Here is a 19,443-nt window from a genome sequence, read left to right as displayed (position 1 = left end):
CTTTTTTTTGCATCATGATTTATCTATGCTCTATATACAGTAGACCATGGACCACAAAACCAGTCATTAGGATAAATTTTTTCAGAAATGGGATAATACAACATCTGAAAGCTGAATAAATATTGGCCGAGATACAACTATTAAACAATATGGAATCTGAGGGTGCAAATACATCTAAATGTTGAGAAAATGGCCTTTAAACTTGTCCATCAGAGGAACTGTAGCAGGCCGTTGCTAAGAAGAAGCAGGATTGTTTTAACGCTCTCTATTGGCTCACCGCTATAATGACGTTGTCAGGCGTGTTCCCCGGACATTTTTGTACGCGATTTTGCTGCATCCATTCACAAAAATAAATCTTGATATTTACGGTAGGAAATTTACTAAATATCTAATGGATTTTTTACAAATAAACTGTCGAAACAAAATGAGCAAACTACTCCAGCTTCCACTGTGGCCTCAACAACAGACCCGGAGCGTTCATCTCCACAACGGACACCGACGAGCCCGCTAGCTGCTCTCCTCCGGCTTCAAGCCAAGCTTCCCACAGCCACTGTACAAGTGAGTGCTGCGGGGGGATCTCACAAAACCCTGCTGTTCTTATGAAGACCAAAAAGGTACAGGTGACTGGGTCTTCACAACGAGCAAGATCAGTTCAATATCAGTGGTTCAAAGATTTTAACCGGCTGACATTGTGTGAAACGATCAGAAAACTTTACTTGTTTGTGGGTGTGTGTGAGTGTGTGTGTGTCTGTCTCTGTGCGGCTCTGCACATCAATCTGATATGAGTGTTGACTTGTGATGATAATGACAGTAATGTTGATTTAGATTCAAGGCAGCAAGATGAGTTGTGGTTGTGGACTGGATGTACTTTATGTGTTTGCTTTATAGTACTTTATAGTTTCATCTGTGCGTTAATGTGTAAATAAGCTTGCCCTGTTGTGTGTGAATGTTAGAGTGGGATCAGAGGGGTTAATCTGAGGAAGCATGTGTGTACTGTAGATGTGATTGTGTGGTGTCGGAATAACGTTATGTCTGTTTCAATGCATTTGCGCCCCCCCCCCCTCCTCGTGACTTGAAATTATGGCCCCCCTTGTTCAGATGCGTTCCGCGGTCCATGACCTGTACCCATGGTTAAGACTGGTTTTGTGGTCCAGGTTCACATATATCTACGCTCTATATACAGTTGACTATAATGCCACATGTAGGTGGACACCGTATTAAAATAGAACTGGTTTTACGCTTCTGGGAACGCTGTCCACCATGCTGGAACACGGCTGCAGCGATTTGATCCCATTAAGACACAAGAGCATCAGTGAGGTCAGATGGTGATGTTGGGTGATGGAGTCTGGAGCTCGGTCGACATTATAATTCATCCCACAGTGTAAAGTGAGGTTCAGGGGCTTTGCGCTGGCACTCGAGTTCTTCTGCACTAGACTTTTTATGGACCTCAGTTTGGCATTGTCATGCTGGAGCAGAAACGGGCCCTCCCTAAACTATTGGAATCACACTATAGCCTACCCCTGAATGTCACTGTATGCTGCAGTAATACAAACTGTTTTGTTTTTTTGTGGAATTTAAAAAGCTAAGCCAACTACAATATTTCTTGTGAATGACACGAGGGTGAATAAATGAAGACAGAATGAATTTTTTGGAGACACCTCTTTAACAAATGTTAACCGATACAACATTTGACTTTACAATAAATATGCATATTTATGCATATATAGAAAATGTTAAAATTATCATTAAATATGATTCATAAATGCATTAGAAATATTGTGCATTGTTATTTAATATTACCTTGTAAAGTAAACTAATGTTAACAAAATGGAAAATTATTGTAGTGTCACTGAATTTTTCAACAGGTATGCAGACAGTCGTGATGTTAACATTGCATTCAGCTGGTGTCTTTTTTAATGTATTATAAAATAAATAAATGTTCAAAATTAAGATAAAGGTTTGTGAGCACTCTTCATATGTTGGTATTTACTGTAATAGTCACACATTTTGTGTGTGGCATTAGTATCCAAACGTGTAGGGTCACTTAACACAGATTATATATAATACTTGAAGAAATGTGCACGTCTTAAAGTGACAGCCCCACTCAGCCCAGGTGATGCTGATTTTCACAGCCAAAAATCCCCCTGCTGGGACACTTGACACCATAGCTAACTTTAGCAGAATGCACTGCTGACTCACAATGTGTGAGAGGCTAACAGCTGTGTACTCTCACTAACAAGACTTTGAGCCTATCCAGCCGTAACAGAAGCTAAATCTGATGAAGCCTGTCAAATCTGTGAAGTGATGGGATGGTGTGTGTGTGTGGACAGAAGGGAAAAATATAGACTAGAGAGAGAAAGAAAAGTAGACGGTTTCTGATTCTTCAAACAACACATCTAGTTCACCAGATGCCTCTTATATGAAACCTCTCTCTCTCTCTCTCTCTCTCTCTCTCTCTCTCTCTCTCTCTCTCTCTCTCTCACACTCTCTCTCTGCGAGTCGAGTGCATGCTGGGGGTGAGTGGACGGAGCCGGTTGGTGTGATTGAGAGTATCTCTCTGGAGGAAGGAGGTTCCATTTTCTCTTTCTGACCTAAATACATTAATTTCCTTTTTAGTTATAGGTTTAGTCATGGGTCTTTTTTTCGCTGACTACGGTCAGTAAGGGGGGGTATAATGGGTGTATAACACTCAGGAATGGGTGTAAATGTATGCCTGAGGCAGCAGTGTCTGTGGAAGACTGTCATATAGCGGTGAGTACGGTTGGTGGTGTAACTTACATTAGATCTGCCTCCCGCATGAACAAAGCCATTGCTTTCTTTAAGCCATTGTTTTCTTTCTTAGTGAAAATTGGTTGATGGATGAACTGATTTAAACTGGGTGGGTAATCAAAGATACCTTCGTGCCTGTTTTGCCTTTGTCCAGTCCGTCAAGAAAGTCATCTTATCAAACGTACCTCCATTTGTTAAAAACGTTGTCAAAACCCCGATATCAATGTAATGTCTTTCAGGCGTCAGGCTTTCATGATTCTAAATTCTCAGAGTGATCCTTTAAATCTATCGGTAAAACTAAGCAGTGATGGTAAGGACTATACCATTTTCGTTCCGAGTGTGTGATATGTTTTGTTTGCGGTGATGTCGGGCCCTGTGTCAGCTCTGGCTGCGGTCGGAGCGATTTCGGCGCTGGGTGTCTTGCCCAAGGCGAGGTGCTGGCAAAGACGGCCCCACAGAGGCTGCTGAGGAGGTGGCTGGCCCGAGTCGCATGCCCGCTGTCCCACAGGCAGAGACCAGCTTGGGACAGGTGTGCTTGGAGTCCGTGTCTGAGACAGTTTCGCTTCATTATGAAAAACAAACGCAGCCTGATGAAATTGAAAATAATAATACAAGTACTGATGACTCATTTAATTAGGAAGATAGCTTATCTCAAGGAAATGCTGGATTTAAAGTTACAAATGGAGGATTCTGACAATGATTATGAGGACATTGAGATAATGGAAAATGACGCGATGGACTCTGAGCCTGCCTCTGGAGGTAAAGCCAAACTTTATTCTGTTCAGAAGATTAATCACTTTCTGGGTGTGACAAAGGGACTTCGTAAACCCAAAATTAAGTCTCATTTTCCAGATTTAAATTAGTTTCTGATGTCTTGTCCAATGGCAATGAGAAAAGCTTCCTATGTCGAACTTGACAAACCCAAACGGTACCGCCTTAAGAAGATTGTTAGTAATGTTACAAGGTAAAAAATAAATATGGCTTGGTTACACCTAAATACTCTTGGGGTTTGGAATTACTGAGCTTTTCCTTGTATTTATTTTCATGGCACCTTTGAGATTAAGTTCATTGAACATTAATGGGTGTTGTGATGCTGTGAAAAAGTCTAGTCTTTTTGATTATCACGATGAAGAGAGACACATATCATGATGTGTCAACGTGTATGCGCCCAATATTGGGTCAGAGCATGTTACTTTTTTCAAAAGACTTGAAGCTGCGTTAACTGATGTTTCTCCTGATTTACTTCACTAAAGGCAGATTATTCAAAAATAAAGGTGATGATATGGTTATTTGTCTTCTTTTTTTATGTGATGTGAAGTTATGATAATCAAATTATAAATCTTAATTTACATAACATAAAACACATAGAATTAATGCTTGAATTAACTGAATTTGCTGTAGTTAAAAAAATACAGATTAAAACATTTTAGTTGAATGACCTATAAAACTAGTTGAGCAAACATACATTCAAGTAACACTTTGGAGACAGAAATTGAGTGAACGTAACATTTCTGTGGAACTAGTTACTAAATAATAATTTGTTGAAACAACTTGAATTTTTTACAGTGTATGACCATTGTTCTGGCTGGAGATTTTAACTGCACTTTAGATTATATTTTGGACAGAAATCACGAAGAACCCCATAGTCGATCAGCGGACGTGCTTCCTTCATTTACCACAATCTTGCAGATGTTTAGAGAGAAGCATTTCCTCAGGTTACAGGTACATATACAGGTATCTGGGGCTAGGCTGGACAGGATACATGTTTAGAAAAGCACGAGAGACAAATACTTTAATAGCTGTATATTTCCTACTGCTTTGTCTGATCGCAACGTTTTTTACAAGACCATTCAAGGTAAGCAGAGGCATTCGGCAGGGGTGTGGTATTTCAGGAATCCTGTATGTCATGTGAACCACTTTTGGTTTCTCTGAGAAACAAGCCGAGGGGCATATCAGCAGAGTGTCCATCCACCTCGGACTTGTTAACTGTTAGACTCTGTGCTTATGCTGACGATGTCACTATTATTATTAGATCTGCTCAAGATGTTGCAAACCTGAATAACTCTCTGGAGGTTTATCAGAAAGCCCCCTTTTCTCGAATGAACTGGCAAAAGAGTGCATCCTTCCTGAAGGGCCAATGGGAGAATGGAGGCCCACCAGTATTTCCTCAGAACTGTTCCTGGAGTCTGGATGGGTTTAAAGTGCAGGGAGTTTTCCTTGGGACGGGTCACTATGTTCTATATGACACTTACAGAGATGGAAATGGATTTTGCCTCAATCGTCATACAGGGGAAAAGTGCTCATTGTTAACAGCGTGGCAGCCTCCATGATGTTGCATCGCCTAAATGTGTCTGACCAACCAAAAGTATTTTTCCCACCTTTTTCTTTTTTTCTTCCCTTTAATATCTCCTGAACACGTGTGATTTGTGTAGGGAATTTAGTTTTCAGATGGTTTTTCCAAAGTGTATTAAAGTCTTTCTCTCTAGCTCTCTTTGGCTAATGGAGCTTGCTCATCTGTCATCTGCTTGTTTTACCCTAGAACAGGAGAACGCTTTTAGACACAGTTAAGCTCTGACATCACACTGTCTGATGGAGCGAGCCATTTGATAGAGCGAGAGAGAATTGGCAGAGTTTCACGTCATTTCAGGTGCCGGGATCAATATTTCTAGACTATGTGTCAAAACGTTTTTTCTCATTTTTCTGTTTATTGGTACGTATTTCTAGGTATTTGAAACAATACTTGTTTCATTCTTAGAACTTGTGACAACATTTCCCTCTAATTCAAAGTTTATTATTTATGCATTTATTTGAAAGATGCAATGTTTGCAGATCTTAAATACTGCTAAGACAACATGTTCATATTTAAAGCACAATATGTTAAATTAAGTAATTTCTCTCTTTTTCCTGGACCTCTTTTACAGATGGGACATACTGTGACCTGTCATGACCGGTTCTGCTTAAATATCTATTCAATTTATGTCTATGATTAACTTCAACTTTAGTCCAATTTAATGATGTAATGTTATGCGACAGAAGACAAGAAACAAAATTTCCAGGTTTATGCTGGCTGATGTTACTGTAGCTACTTTTGACCAAAGTCATATTTGTAAACAGAGATTTATCCGTCTGGGGATTCATCTTTCAATGCTGTTTTAAAACACCCAGATCTGAGTGCTGGTTGAAGACACTAAAGCTGCGTGTCAAAAGGTATGAGTCAACATGAATAGTACTTTAGATTATGTGATTTTGTAGCACGGCTCCTTAGACAAGCTGTCAATGTCCAGAACAGACTGACATCGCTGAAGCTAAAACAAGTTGTTCCATTTTGTTGTGTAGACACAATGTGTACTAAATGTGAATCCGTTTGTCACTATTTTCTGATGTTAACATAAAGTTTGTCAAATGTCAGTCCTTGAATAACTATATTGTGCGTGCTTCACTATTTCTAAATGCCACTTCATTGCCCCAATGGCTTTCAGGATCCGAGCATTGCTTTTATTTATTTTTTAACAAGTCTGTACAGCTGTTCCAGAATCTGGCTCCAGGTTGATGGCTCTGCAGCTTAAACTGTAATCACAGATTTGAGAGCACAGAAACATTTATCCATGCACAGAGCGGCGAAGTGGCTCAACTTGTCTTCTGCACTTTTTATTATCCTTTCAAAAACACAAGTTGTTTTGGATCATGGCCAATCCGTTCATAGCACCGGCTTATTTGCATGTATTTACATAAGTGGAAGCTTATGTCCAGAACCGCTCTAATCCTCTTTATTCCTAGAGAGAAACAGATCGAGAAGGAGAGCTTTGACCACTGCCTGTGTTCCAAGGTCAGTGATGCAGATTTGTGACAGAACTCAGTGTAAAAGCGACACATGGTGATCACCAGATGGGCCTGACAAACACATGTATTCCGACATGCAGTGCCGGATAAGTCTAAAGGTTGGAGCATTTTTCTGCAGTATTTAATGAGGGAATGGAGGTTTTGTTTTATTAGTTCGTAATTAAATGAAAAAATATAAATGCACAGGTTACTGAAATAATAATAGGAGATACTATTGAACATATACATCTATATATAGACCATCAATCTTGTAATACTTTCTTTCAAGCTCTGCTTTACAGAGGGACTTCTGAGAATCGGATCTTATTTTGTAAACCCCAACTGCAATAAACGACAATATATTAGTATTCAGTGACTGAAATCCCTCTGTAGAGCAGTGACAGTGGGTCAGATCCAGAGGGGCCGAGGGCACAGGCTCCACTAACACAATCTGCTAAGGGCTTTATCATGTACTGTTATGGTCGGGATCATCGGAAACCGTAATATTAAAAAAGGGACCAAACAAAAGCACTGAGGATGAATACAATTCTATTGTGTTTCACAGGAACACCACAAATGGAATATTACAGATCAGAGCCTTACTATTAATTTAGTTGTTTATGTTTTAGGTCCTTCTCATTCCAAATCATTAAATTGGACTAAGTTAATCATAGACATAAATTGAATTTACTAACTCTAATAGTGTTTCTGCTACTTCAAATGTTCTTTCACTTACAAGTCATATGGTCTTTAGGAAAATTTAAGGGGTAGTTTACCCCTATACAAAATATAAAAAAAACATTTCCTCATTTATTCACCTACATGTTATTCCAAACCAATATGACTTTCTTTGTTCAGCAGGACATAAAAGAAGATATCTCGAAGAATGTTGGTAACCGAACAACGTTGGCCCCCATTGAATTCCATTGTATGAACACAAAACCCCATTTCTCAAAATATCTTCTTTAGTGATTATGTTCGAACAAGTTTTAAAAGACATAGACAGGGTGAATACATTTTGACGGTTTTTATTTTAAATAAGAAATTAATTAAAGGTCCAGTGTATGAAATTTAGTGGCATCTAGCGGTAAGGTTGTGAATTCAAACCATCGGCTCACTCCCACCCTCCCTTTCGAAGCACTACGGTGGCTGACACACGACTAAGATGTCGTCACATTTTCGCTTCTTTCCTAGGGCAGTTCGATTCAGAATTTTTTTTTTCAGAAATCGATTCCAATTCCTTGTTTGGGAATCAAAAGAATCGATTCCAAGAATCGATTCGTAGCTGATGTTTTTGGGTTCTGCTCCATTCCCGGTTTTACTACATATTTTTATTTACTATTTTAAAAAATTACAAATTTTTAATGCAATACAATTTTCTAAGCTGTCACTTTTTAAATGTATTAATGTTTATTGTTTCTATAACATAATCCTTAACAAAATATGTCGATCTTGTCCTGCAATTCCAATGTATCAATAATATTATTAATAATCTAATTTACAATTTTTTTTAAGAAAATAAAGCACAGGTCAAATTACTATTTTTCAAAGTTATTCTGCAGTGTACATTTTTGTGTACATAATTTTATAGTTTTATTTAATTAACACTGCATATAGGAATGTATAGGCTGTCTGATATTTGACCTGAGTTTTGACTTGCATAACCTTATATGTTTTACTCAATGTCAATGTTTTCTTGTACAGCTGCTTTGAAACATTGAAAATTTAAAAAAACGCTATATAAATAAAGCTGACTTGACTTGACAGATCTGTCATGGTTCTTGATCTTGTCTTGCTTTTCTTGATTTAGGTGCAGAATCATGATAGAACCTCTTGTTACCCTGATTCTCGCTTGTTACCCTGCCTTTTGTCGTGTGAATCATATAGTCTTGGTCATTTGATGGTTTGATTTGTTTAATCCTGCTTCCTTGTTTTTATTTTAAACCCAGAAAGCACTGCCCGGATGCCAGAGAGCACTGCCCGGCCGCCGGAGAGCGCTGCCCGTCTGCCGACATCCTGTCCTGTCCAGCCGGAGACATAACAATATGTAGGAATACTGTGCATTTAAATATTACTGTTAAATGCAAGTAATGAAGACTGGTGTTGAAAAAGTTCTGTCCAGCTTTAAAAAGACATAAATATGTTGTGAGACTTTGCTTTATATACATGTAATGTCTTCATGCACATATTGAGCTCATCGGTAGAGAGTAAGAGAAGATGGTCCGTTTGTCTAAAGAGCAAATGTACTTATGATTTTTTAAATGTTTGGATACATGTATTTATATCTGCATTGTGTGTGCAAACAAAGCTTTTGCTTTTATGGTTGCAGAATATTTTATGTAATTCCACAGCTTTTCATCCATCAGTTTTTTTTCTGAGGTCTGTATTGTTTTAGACAAGAAACTAATGTGATTTAGAAAACCAATGAAATTCTTTTTGGAATCGATTCCCAGCCCTATTCTTTCCTGAAGGAGGAAACGTATTTACGAAACGCACTCTGTAGAGCAGTTTGTTAGTTTAGGGCTACTGTAAAAACAACATGGTAAATTCCATGTATGGGGACCTGCGGTGTTTGTAGATAGATAAATAGCTCATTCTAAGGTAATAAAACATAAACGCTTCATTGTGTTAAGTCTTTATACATCTCTGAAGACATAGTTATGTATATTATATTGTGTTTCTGTCAATAGATAAAAAAATACACACTTTTAAAATCTTTTCTATATTTATTTTAAAATACATTTCATATTGTCACAGAAAAATTGTATATATACACCAATAATACTTACATTTTTCAGCTCTTTACACTCTATACACATTTACAGGACAATGCATAATTGCAACAATAGCTCTATAAAATGCATTAAATGTCCACAATGGTCCAACATGATGCCGTCACTTAAACAACTGAACAACCATTATGTCTAAAAAGTGTTTGCTTTTTGCCTCACTTATTTCACCAGTAGCTCCACAACATTAATGCCTGTTGTGCTATCACTATTTAGTTTTGAACACTTGTTTATTGATCACTTTGATCCACAGTTTAACAGCGGGAAGGTAAGTGGAAATGAGTTTAATTTCCATTGAGTTTCCCCCCACTTGTTGCATTGTTCAATATAACTTTCTATCTCTGTATCTGTACACCTTTTCATCACGCGCCTTGACACGAAAACACAGGCAAGCTGCACAGAAATAGCGTCAGGTACATCGGTGTCTGTCACACAAACATGTGGGATGCTTGCACTCGCTTTCATATGTGTCAGACTGAAGCGACTTATTATTCAGTTACTTGGACCACAAACTGAAAAGCCACACTGCCACTGGCACTGAGATTGATCTTGAAATTCCACTTTATTATGACAATATTGTTGATTCAAAGATAATGTATTGATTACTTTTAAACTAAAATTGATTCAAGCTATTTTATAAAAAACTGTTGTTTAGTAAATAACTATTAGTCTTATTTATTGTTCAAAATACAACAAACTGTATAATTTGAGCTGGTTTTGAAATAGTGTGTTGCATATAGACAAAATGTTGTTTACTTTTAAGTTATTAAAGGGATAGTTCACCCAAAAATAAAAAAAACTGTCACCATTTACTCACCCACTCAAGTTTTTAAAATTTTTAAACTGTATCAAATTCTTTGTTCTGTCACACACAAAAGAAGATATTTTGACGCATATGGGAAAGTAAACAGTCCATGGGACACCATTGACTACTAATAGTTTTTTCCCAACTATGGAAGTCTATAGTGTCCCAGATCTCTTGGATACAAACGTTCTTGCAAACAATAAAAAAACAATATCAATTATTATCAGTGGTTAGAGAATAGCACTAGCAACACCAAGGTTATGGGTTCGATCCCAGAGGATTGCACACAATCAGAATAATGTATTGTACAGTGCAATTTAAGTCACTTTGAATTGTCTGCCAAATGCACTGCAATTGACCCAAACTGTACTATGTCACAGTGTAGAACCCTACCTGAAGTCTATTTAAAGCTCTCTAGATGTCACATTTGGCAGAAACAAGTCACTAAGCAGCGCATACTTGGCATATAATTTTCCCTTTGTGCACACACACATATGCGTATGCGCATACACAAATGCATATTTACAACCAAACAATAGTAACACAGAGATTAATCATACAAACCATCAACAAACCTGAAAAAAGCTGCAGAAGGCAGCTACAAAGCTTCAATTCACACTTCTTCCTATATCCATCCTTTTTCAATTTCCTGTGTTTGTGCAGGAGAATCAACAGCTTTGCACAGTCAGAAGAGGAGAAAGAACGCTGTTTTTGTTTTCATTTCTGAGCTGCTTATCCATTTCTGAGTTTCTGATCCTGTGATGTGAAAGCTGCTCTGCCTCTCTGCTGCTGGAATGTATGGCTGATGCTTCACTATAATCTAATCTCAAACATCGTGCAGAAACACCAAAACAACAACAGCTGCCAGAACAGCAATTCAAGACAATCTCACAAGAGCCTGACAGGGAGACGCAAAACCTCTCCTACATCCAACGAGAACCTCAGAAATCAACAAATAAGAACATTCATTCCTTCTTTACCTCTTTCTGTTACTCTAAGGAAGACGTTAAAGGAAATGAAAGAAGACGTTAATAGAAATGAAAGAAAAAAAAAATTTTAAGGACACATTTTAGCAATTGCATAATTTTTTGCCATTACAAAAGATTTAAAAATAATCATAAGCTTGATGAATCGTGTTCTTTTGAAACAACTTTGGTTGGCAAAATTACTGTGAAATGTACGCTATACTTGTTACAAACAGACTTAACATTCTACGAGAATCTCACACCAGTAAACAACAAACAAGAACCACATTTTTCACACTTACCTTCTCTCTTTTTATAGTTTTATTGCATGTACGTGTTAATTCCCAGTCTATGTTTTCTTATAATATAACAATTTACTTCATATTAATTTATATTCATATTTTATTGTATATTAAATGAAATAAATTGCTACTACTCAACAGTTATTGATTCTTTGCTGAGATCTACTGGAAGTTAAATTTGGAGCACATAACATTTGTTTGTTGTTGCCGCTGAAGCCATCTATCTTAAATTAGGTTTCTAAATCGTCTAAATTTGTACAATTCCATTCTTATGTTTTAGTACGTTTTGTTTTAAACACACCTTTTTTGTAAAATTCACATTGAACCAATACATACAAATTAGCCACCATATAAAATACGTAAAATATCCCATGGGATCAGGTTGGAAATTACCTTAAGGAAACCGTTAATGGGGTATAGATACATTTTAGGGACTGATTCAAGAATATTGTAAAGAATTCACTGTGAGAGAGCATACAAATAATAATTGGTGAGAAACCTGGAAAACCTGGACTGGAGTGGTTGAAAGCTTAAAGCTTTTGCTTCTTTTGAGACTATTCTAGTTGGCAAATTCAGTTTAAAACGCACGCTTCTCAATACAAACAAAACTAGTCTGTAAAAGCAGACAAAAACAAGCAAGAGTTTATTATCACGCAACTGTGATTCAGCTGCAGGCATAAGGCCACAGGTGTTGATACTAGGCTCAGTGGCAACATTGCGATTTTGATATTGCCTTTATACAGCTGTTCTACAAACAAGACATTTATAGAAACCAGAACACACCACAGCAACAGAAAACACACAGACTGTTAGCTTTGACAATGTTGTAACATTTACTGTCCTGCCAATAAAGACATTCTGAATTGAACTGAGAAAGACATGAAAATCTCTCTTCACGGGGTATCTTTAAATATGTGTGTGGAAGAGAAAAGCAGCCAACTTCCAATTGTTTCAAAACTCAGGCTGCCGTACAAGAGAGCAGATGAGAGAGAGTCAGGGTGAGTCAGAGAGAGAGCGATGATGCTATTAGACAGTTGTATTCCTCTGTGTCTTCAGTTTTCAACACATCTTCACCCCATTAGTATGTACAGAGCTCTAATTAAACAGCGGACATCACTCTCGCTCTCCATGCTGTGAGATATCACCCCACAACATCAGGAACGTTGTCAGCACGGAACCGGCTCCAAAACAAACAACATTAGCTGATAGTGAAGTTCTGTTTAAAGGGAGTTCTTGGCCACGATTGAAAACCATAGTAGGAAAAATTACAATGGCAGCCAAAAGTGCCTCCCAGAATTGTTGCTTTACTACACTCTTCAAAGTGACATCTTTTGTTTTCAACAGATCAAAGAAATGTCTAAACCCATTTATCCTATTAGGGTAGTCAATGGAGGACCAAAAACTGTTTGGTCAAAAGCATTCTTCTGAATACCTTTCTCTGTTCATCGGAACAAAGACATTTATACAGATGTGGAACAAGATTTCTTTAACAGCATTATTTTATGAATGAAAGCCAACATTCTGATATTAGTACTACATTTCGTTACACTTAACTTGTATATGTGTAATGACAATAAAGTTGAATCTAATCTAATCTAATCTAACAACTTGAGGTTGATTAAAGGATGGCAGATTTTTTTTGGGCTGAACTGTTCCTTTAAAACATCCACAAGAGGACGAACAGGAATTTCTCATGGTTCTTGAAGTATTGTTAAACTTTCATATTCACCAAAACCTTCACAGTTCCCTCGTGGGGAGTTATGGAGCAAAATCACAGAGCCGCCCTTCTTATTTCCACTCTTAATAGTGTTATTAGATGCTTCAGCAACCTTCGCGCATTAAACCAAATGGAGAGTTCATCATTTCAGACTCTTGAACCCAAAGGGAAAGATTTCGATGACAGAATGTCGCCAGCAAAAAAAAGTTATTTCCTTTGTTGTTTCTTAAAACGAAATTCGCACAAACCAGAACAGAGCAATCTTATAATCTGTTAGCTTTGTTGGTGTTTTGTATTTTTAGAATGCAAAACCACTCCACACAGTTGCCTGTTAGGTACTGTTGAGTGTATGTGTGTGTGTGTTTGTTGAAGGTGTCCTTAAGCGGGGCAACCGGAAAGGATAGCAGAAGAGTTGTCCTGAGGCCAGCTGAGGGAGCTTTAGTATTCAGCAGATGTTCCTCATGGTGTGTGGTGACAGGATTATAGATGTGCTGGCCTCTCTACCAGGCCTGTAACAAACACATCGAACCACCTGTTGTTAACCAACCCTAACATCAAACCAAACACCATCACATTCCAACACTAATAACTCAAAAGTAAAGCCATTGAAAATACAAACACAACCAAGACAGAGCTTGTTGTTTTAAACAAACTGAGACTATTGTATAAAAACACTGGAGCAATGTCCCAATACCATTACAGTTCATTTGAGACAATGGAGCGTAACAGTCGCTTAAAAACCCTATTCATTTCTCATTTTCTATAATCGATGTAACCAAGCTAGGCTTCCAGCAGTCTAAACCTACTTCTGATTCGAAATATTTTAAAATGAACATAAAACTGTATATATGTAATTGATGACTACAAGTCGGCAGTTCTGTATTGTACCGTTTAACATGACAACACAGTCTCAAAAGGAAGTTTTGTGACATTGTCACAAACTGTACTTAATCAATTTGTATTCATGTACATGAATTCCCCCTTTTTTCGTGTCAGTCAGCACGACTTTCTATCTTACGTACTTTAATATGCGTTCGTATGTGTAAATATTAGTGCTGACTAAAAAAAACGTATCGCACATAACATGAATGTTTTTAAATATACTTTTACATTCGAATAATTTCACACTTAATTAATGTACAAAAGATTTCTTTAACAGCATTATTTTATGAATGAAAGCCAACATTCTGATATTAGTACTGCAACTGTTTTTTAATTAAATTTATAATTGTTTTCTATGTTTTAACATTAATTATATCCGTTCAACGTTGAAGTACAATGTAACTGAGCTCTCATTTCTAACAGGTAGTAAATATACAGAAATATAATTAAGTTCTCAAAGACTTTACAGTCTTAAATGTTAAATTATAAATGAAATGAAGAGTGTTAAGGAAGTCGTGCTAAGTGACACGAAAGAAAGTTTGTGCTGACTTATACGAAAAAAGGGAGAAATTTGTGTTCATGAACGCGAATCTATAGATTCCAAATTTCAAACTGCATTGAGACTGGGTTGAATATGATGACATCGTTTGCCATGCTCCACGGAAAGAATAAATAATTGCCTCATAAAATAGTTTAAAAAAACATTCTTTTGACATTCTTCCAAATCTCAATGTAACTTTTTGTTTTTAAATCAACAAGACTAGAGAGAAATAGTCACTATTTTAATCTATAGAAAACCGCAGAGATGTCTTATTGGAAGCTAAAACATTATGTTTTCTAGAACTCAAAACCTGAATTGTATTTTCTTAAATGTCAAACGCACCAGCGTATCAGCTTTGGTGTCCTGATCCACTAAGATTCTCAACTTCACCTGCCTGCTTTGACATACAACTTCTCATTTTATTTAAATCAGACAGAAAAATGAAACATTTGCCCTTATAAGGCACGAGGTGATATATCTGTGCGATAACCTCAGGCTGATGATGCAAGATTCTGAAATGTTTCTGGTTTAGACTTTCTGGTTTTTGCAGCCGTACAACAATTCCCAGCATCGCTAAGCAAAAACAGTGATTGTTTTGTGTGTATTTTTGCATGGCTGTGCAAAATGATTCATCTCTGTTGATGCTTTTTTTCAAGAAATTGCTTGTTTCTTGTTTGCATCCACCAAACCACTGCTATAGCTATTTCAATCATCGAAATTTCAGGAGTGACTCCTGTATGCTGTTTGCGTTTTGTGGATTCACTTCCACATTTTAATGAGATAGTGACTCACTAAATACTTTGCATTGTGTGTGGCTTTTAAGACATCACATAAATTCTAATCTTTTACTTTTTTATTATATTAGTAGTAATGCACACTCTTCCGCCTGCAAAATACTAATTGAGTTGAAGCTATAGTGTGTCTGTGTGAACCAGTCTGCCAATGTACTCATGCGGTTTAGGTTGCTGATGCAGACAGACAAAACACATTAGGGGGCGGAGGGAACAAGGGTATAATCCACCCAGAGAATGGGGTTCGGGTCTCAGCAACAGCTACATTTAATCTCACCACCTGCCCGATCTGGCAACCCAAACAGTGCAGAAGGCTCTCAATCTGGCAACCCGAAAGCAGCACACAGCTGGTACGTGGTCTGGTCCAACATCACAAAATTGTTCAGTTGGTGGTTTGAGCACACAAGGTCTTTTTTATATGGCTTCATTTTTACTCCCCTCGTTTGTGAGAAATACGCTTTCCAGATGTTACCCATACAACAACTGTGCCGAATGGCATTAGAACACAAACACACACACACATTTACACTCTGGCTATAGGGGTCTCATCTGTTCAGGAGTATGTTGACTGATGAAATTCGCTATTGCTACACTTGTTCAAATGGGTTAAGAGACATCCTGTATGACTCAGTCATTAATATTAAACAGTTTTTAAGAAAAGAAAGCACATAAACTCTGTATGGCAGGCTAAAGCTATACCCTTTCTTAAATCGAACTGATGTTATCAAGGATGATGACCTTGTGGCTCCATCCAAATGATTAATAATGTTAACTGAAACGTATCGCGTTTACATATGCAACCAACATAATATATTATCATAATACAGCGTTTCTCAAACTGTGGGGCGCGCCCCACTGGTGGGGAATAGAGAGGTGACAGGTGGGGCGCACCAAACGGGAGGACATTTTCCTTTATATGCCTTATATGGTAACGTGAGATCAAATCTTCCGGAATTTTGTGTTCATGGTTATAAATGAAATGTTTAACGTTTTGAGCGGTATCCGGTTTGGTCCCATGTATGTGATTTTTTCCGTGCCCCTGAGAATGTTCAGTGACGTGCATAACTACCAGAATCAAATTGTGCTTTCGCACGTTGGTTGGCGCTGAGCCAGAGATAGAGGAGCTCAGCGCTGTCATATATCACAACTATGCAGTGTTTTCAAACTAATAATGTTTATTTTAGGTTTCAGCCATTTAAATACACATAAGCACAAGTGAAACAATACATTTGGAGTTTGTAAAATACACACTCATGTCTGTGGAAGCAGCAATAACAATCTATTCAAATATAATTTGACGACGTGTGTTATTCACATCAGACAAACATAGTGGAAGTAACTATAAAGTTTACTCTATTCTTTTCGGAGTTCACCGGGCACTTTCTTGCATGTATTTCGGGATAAACTGATGACAGACAGAAACATGGTGACCACGAGCTCGTGCTCTACGGCGCGTTGTTCTTCGACCCATCTCACGTTATAGATCAAGATTATTTATAAAGGTTTTAAAATGAACAAACGCACTCACTTACACATTTTTGAGAATCAGAATATCAGATAGTTGATGACATGGTAAGCAAGTTTGTGAATATTTTTAAATAAAAAAAGGAAATTAAGGCGATCTGTCATAAGGTGTTATTGTGGCTGCGGTGTGTCACGTGACAAATATGATGCGTCGCCATGGAAACATTAAGGGGTAATCATTACTAGTCTACATGCAGTCTATATAAAAAGAACATTAGATTTGAGACTCCGAGAAAAATGTAACCTGGAACCGAAGTGCCAAAATAACGTGACATCGCCATATTAATTGTAACGGAACAAACTTTCTTTTTTTTACAGATTTCAAAGTGGCACTTTTATATCTTTTCTATTTTTTAAATTAGTAGAAATTTTGACACAGCTGCACTTTTTATTTTCTCTATTGTTTTTTATGTCATGCAAGTTATTATGAAACAGCTGCACTTTTATTTTCATTATTTTAGAACTTTCTGTTATTTGATGTATATAGTTTGTATTTTAGATACAACTTGTTACTCTGATACTACTTGTTAGTTCAATAAATTGGAACATATAAGCTTGTTGCGCATTTCATTAGCATTAAATTGGGGCGACGGGGATGGGGGGCTTGAAAATTCCCCCTTGTCTAAAGTGGAGAATGACCAAAAAAGTTTGAGAACCACTTTCATAATAAATGGAACATCAACTAAAAAACACAGTCAAACCCTTAGATTGACGAATTTAGTAAACTATTACGAAAGTCAGACAGATATTAGCTGGCAGAAAGGGCTTTGTAACATTGTGTGTGATATACTGTATCGAGTTTATATCATTGTTAAAATGTCCAATCATTTTTAGTAGACTAGAAATAAGATGTGAATTTGTCTAAATTACCTTTTTAAGGTGTGGATACTATTCTAGGCAGATACATTTTTAGTTTCTGGCATAATGTTAAGTATCCCTGTAAAATGTGCTTTACAAATAAAATGCGGACAAGTATTCTTACATGGACATCATTTTAAAGTTACAAGGTTTATCAGATTCACACTCATGACAGTTACAGCCACAGAAAAAAGAAACCTTATTAAATGATTATTTACCTAAACACATACCTAAAAGTAATAAATTCAGAAAAACTGAAAATAATTTAAAATGGCCTTAAAAATATTCTGTGGCTGTAAATTCATGACACATAATGTTACACCTTCACAATAAAAATACAGAAGACTCGTCCCTTCAACTTCCATCATAAAGTCATCATGTTAACATACTTGCTTTACACGCTGAGGGCTAAACTATAACATCTTAAATGTTCTCTTTGGTAATGTTCACTGTTTTCTTTGACTCTGTTTAATTTACCCCCCCCAAAAAAACATAATCCCAGCGTTCTTATTTCCTGTTTAAATAAATCACAAAGTATTGAGCTCATTTTTTAGTGTGTGTATATATATATATATATATATCACATTTTAGTGTATTAATATATGACTAAGCCCTGCAAAACTAATTTATATTTAAGTGATCATTATATTTGGACCATAATGTATGGGCAGGCCAGCACTGCTTATCTGCACATATATTCATTAAGCCAATGAAACATGTAATTCAAACTATTACTTAGTGTCAGAAATGCAATTTATTTAATGATGCAATTATCAGTGAAGAGTAACATAATGTGATCCTCATAATACATCCAAAAGAGTAAGTAAATTGGACACTTTGAGTTCAAGTTGTAATTTAATGCCTCCCTCATTTCATGCATTCTTCACAGATAAATGAGGTCTTCTTCTGATCCGCATTGATTAATTGGTCTGCACGGTTTTAATGAATCCAATCGTGATTAAGTATCTGTTGGTAAGATGTCTTTGATCATAGATGATCCTCTAATGCTTTCTTTCTGTCTCTCTTTCTCTCTCTCTCTCCTCAGAGTTGGCCCCTGGAGCAGTTTTGTAGGGTAAGCTGTCTGTACAGTTGGAGAAAAAGCAACGCTTGACACCTTCTTCTGAAAAATGTGGCCAAATCAATGTTTTATGACCCCTTTCGGCTTAGAGCACATTATGGATTTGGGAGGCCTTTACTTTAGAGTCTTTTTGAAAACTGTTAGGTCCCATGAAAGTTACTTGCAAAAACACTAGGACGGAGAGAGACAGGGTGTTTGAAAGGTAGACAGCAGAGACAGATGGAGAGAGATCAGTGTAGCGGGGAAGAATTTCGCTTTCAGTTTTTTTGTAACAATATACAGTACATTTCATTAATCAGCAGGCCTGGGTCCAGTTATTATTGCCTTGATCTTCTGCTGTAACAGTATCTGTATATGAGTCGCGATCAGAATATATTACAACAGTCTTCAGAGATTCTCTTCTCTTATAAATGAGGAAGAAGAAAGAAGCTGGCAGAAGGAAAAGGTGATTTCTAGTGACTGCAAAAGAGAAAAAAGGAAAGTTGAAGTTGGTTCTTTGGATTACTTGATCTTTAATCTGTGGTCAAATGTTATACATCCACTGCATAATTGTATTTTATGCTGTCTTTCTGAAACCTTGTATCTCCATATTTCATGAGTTTA

The 19,443-nt window shown here is 37.0% G+C and overlaps 1 protein-coding gene across 1 annotated transcript in view; it reads right to left on the bottom strand.

The window, feature by feature from the left end:
• Positions 1-19,443, bottom strand: part of tafa3b (TAFA chemokine like family member 3b) — a 71,113-nt gene that overhangs the window by 39,919 nt on the left and 11,751 nt on the right. The gene's annotated exons all lie outside the window — the stretch shown is intronic.

The sequence above is a fragment of the Barbatula barbatula genome (genome assembly GCF_947034865.1).
Source record: "Barbatula barbatula genome assembly, chromosome: 11".
In the NCBI taxonomy this organism is placed as follows: Eukaryota; Metazoa; Chordata; class Actinopteri; order Cypriniformes; family Nemacheilidae; genus Barbatula; species Barbatula barbatula.
Note: the sequence above shows the minus strand (reverse complement) of the source record. Positions and strands in the feature narration are given on the sequence as shown.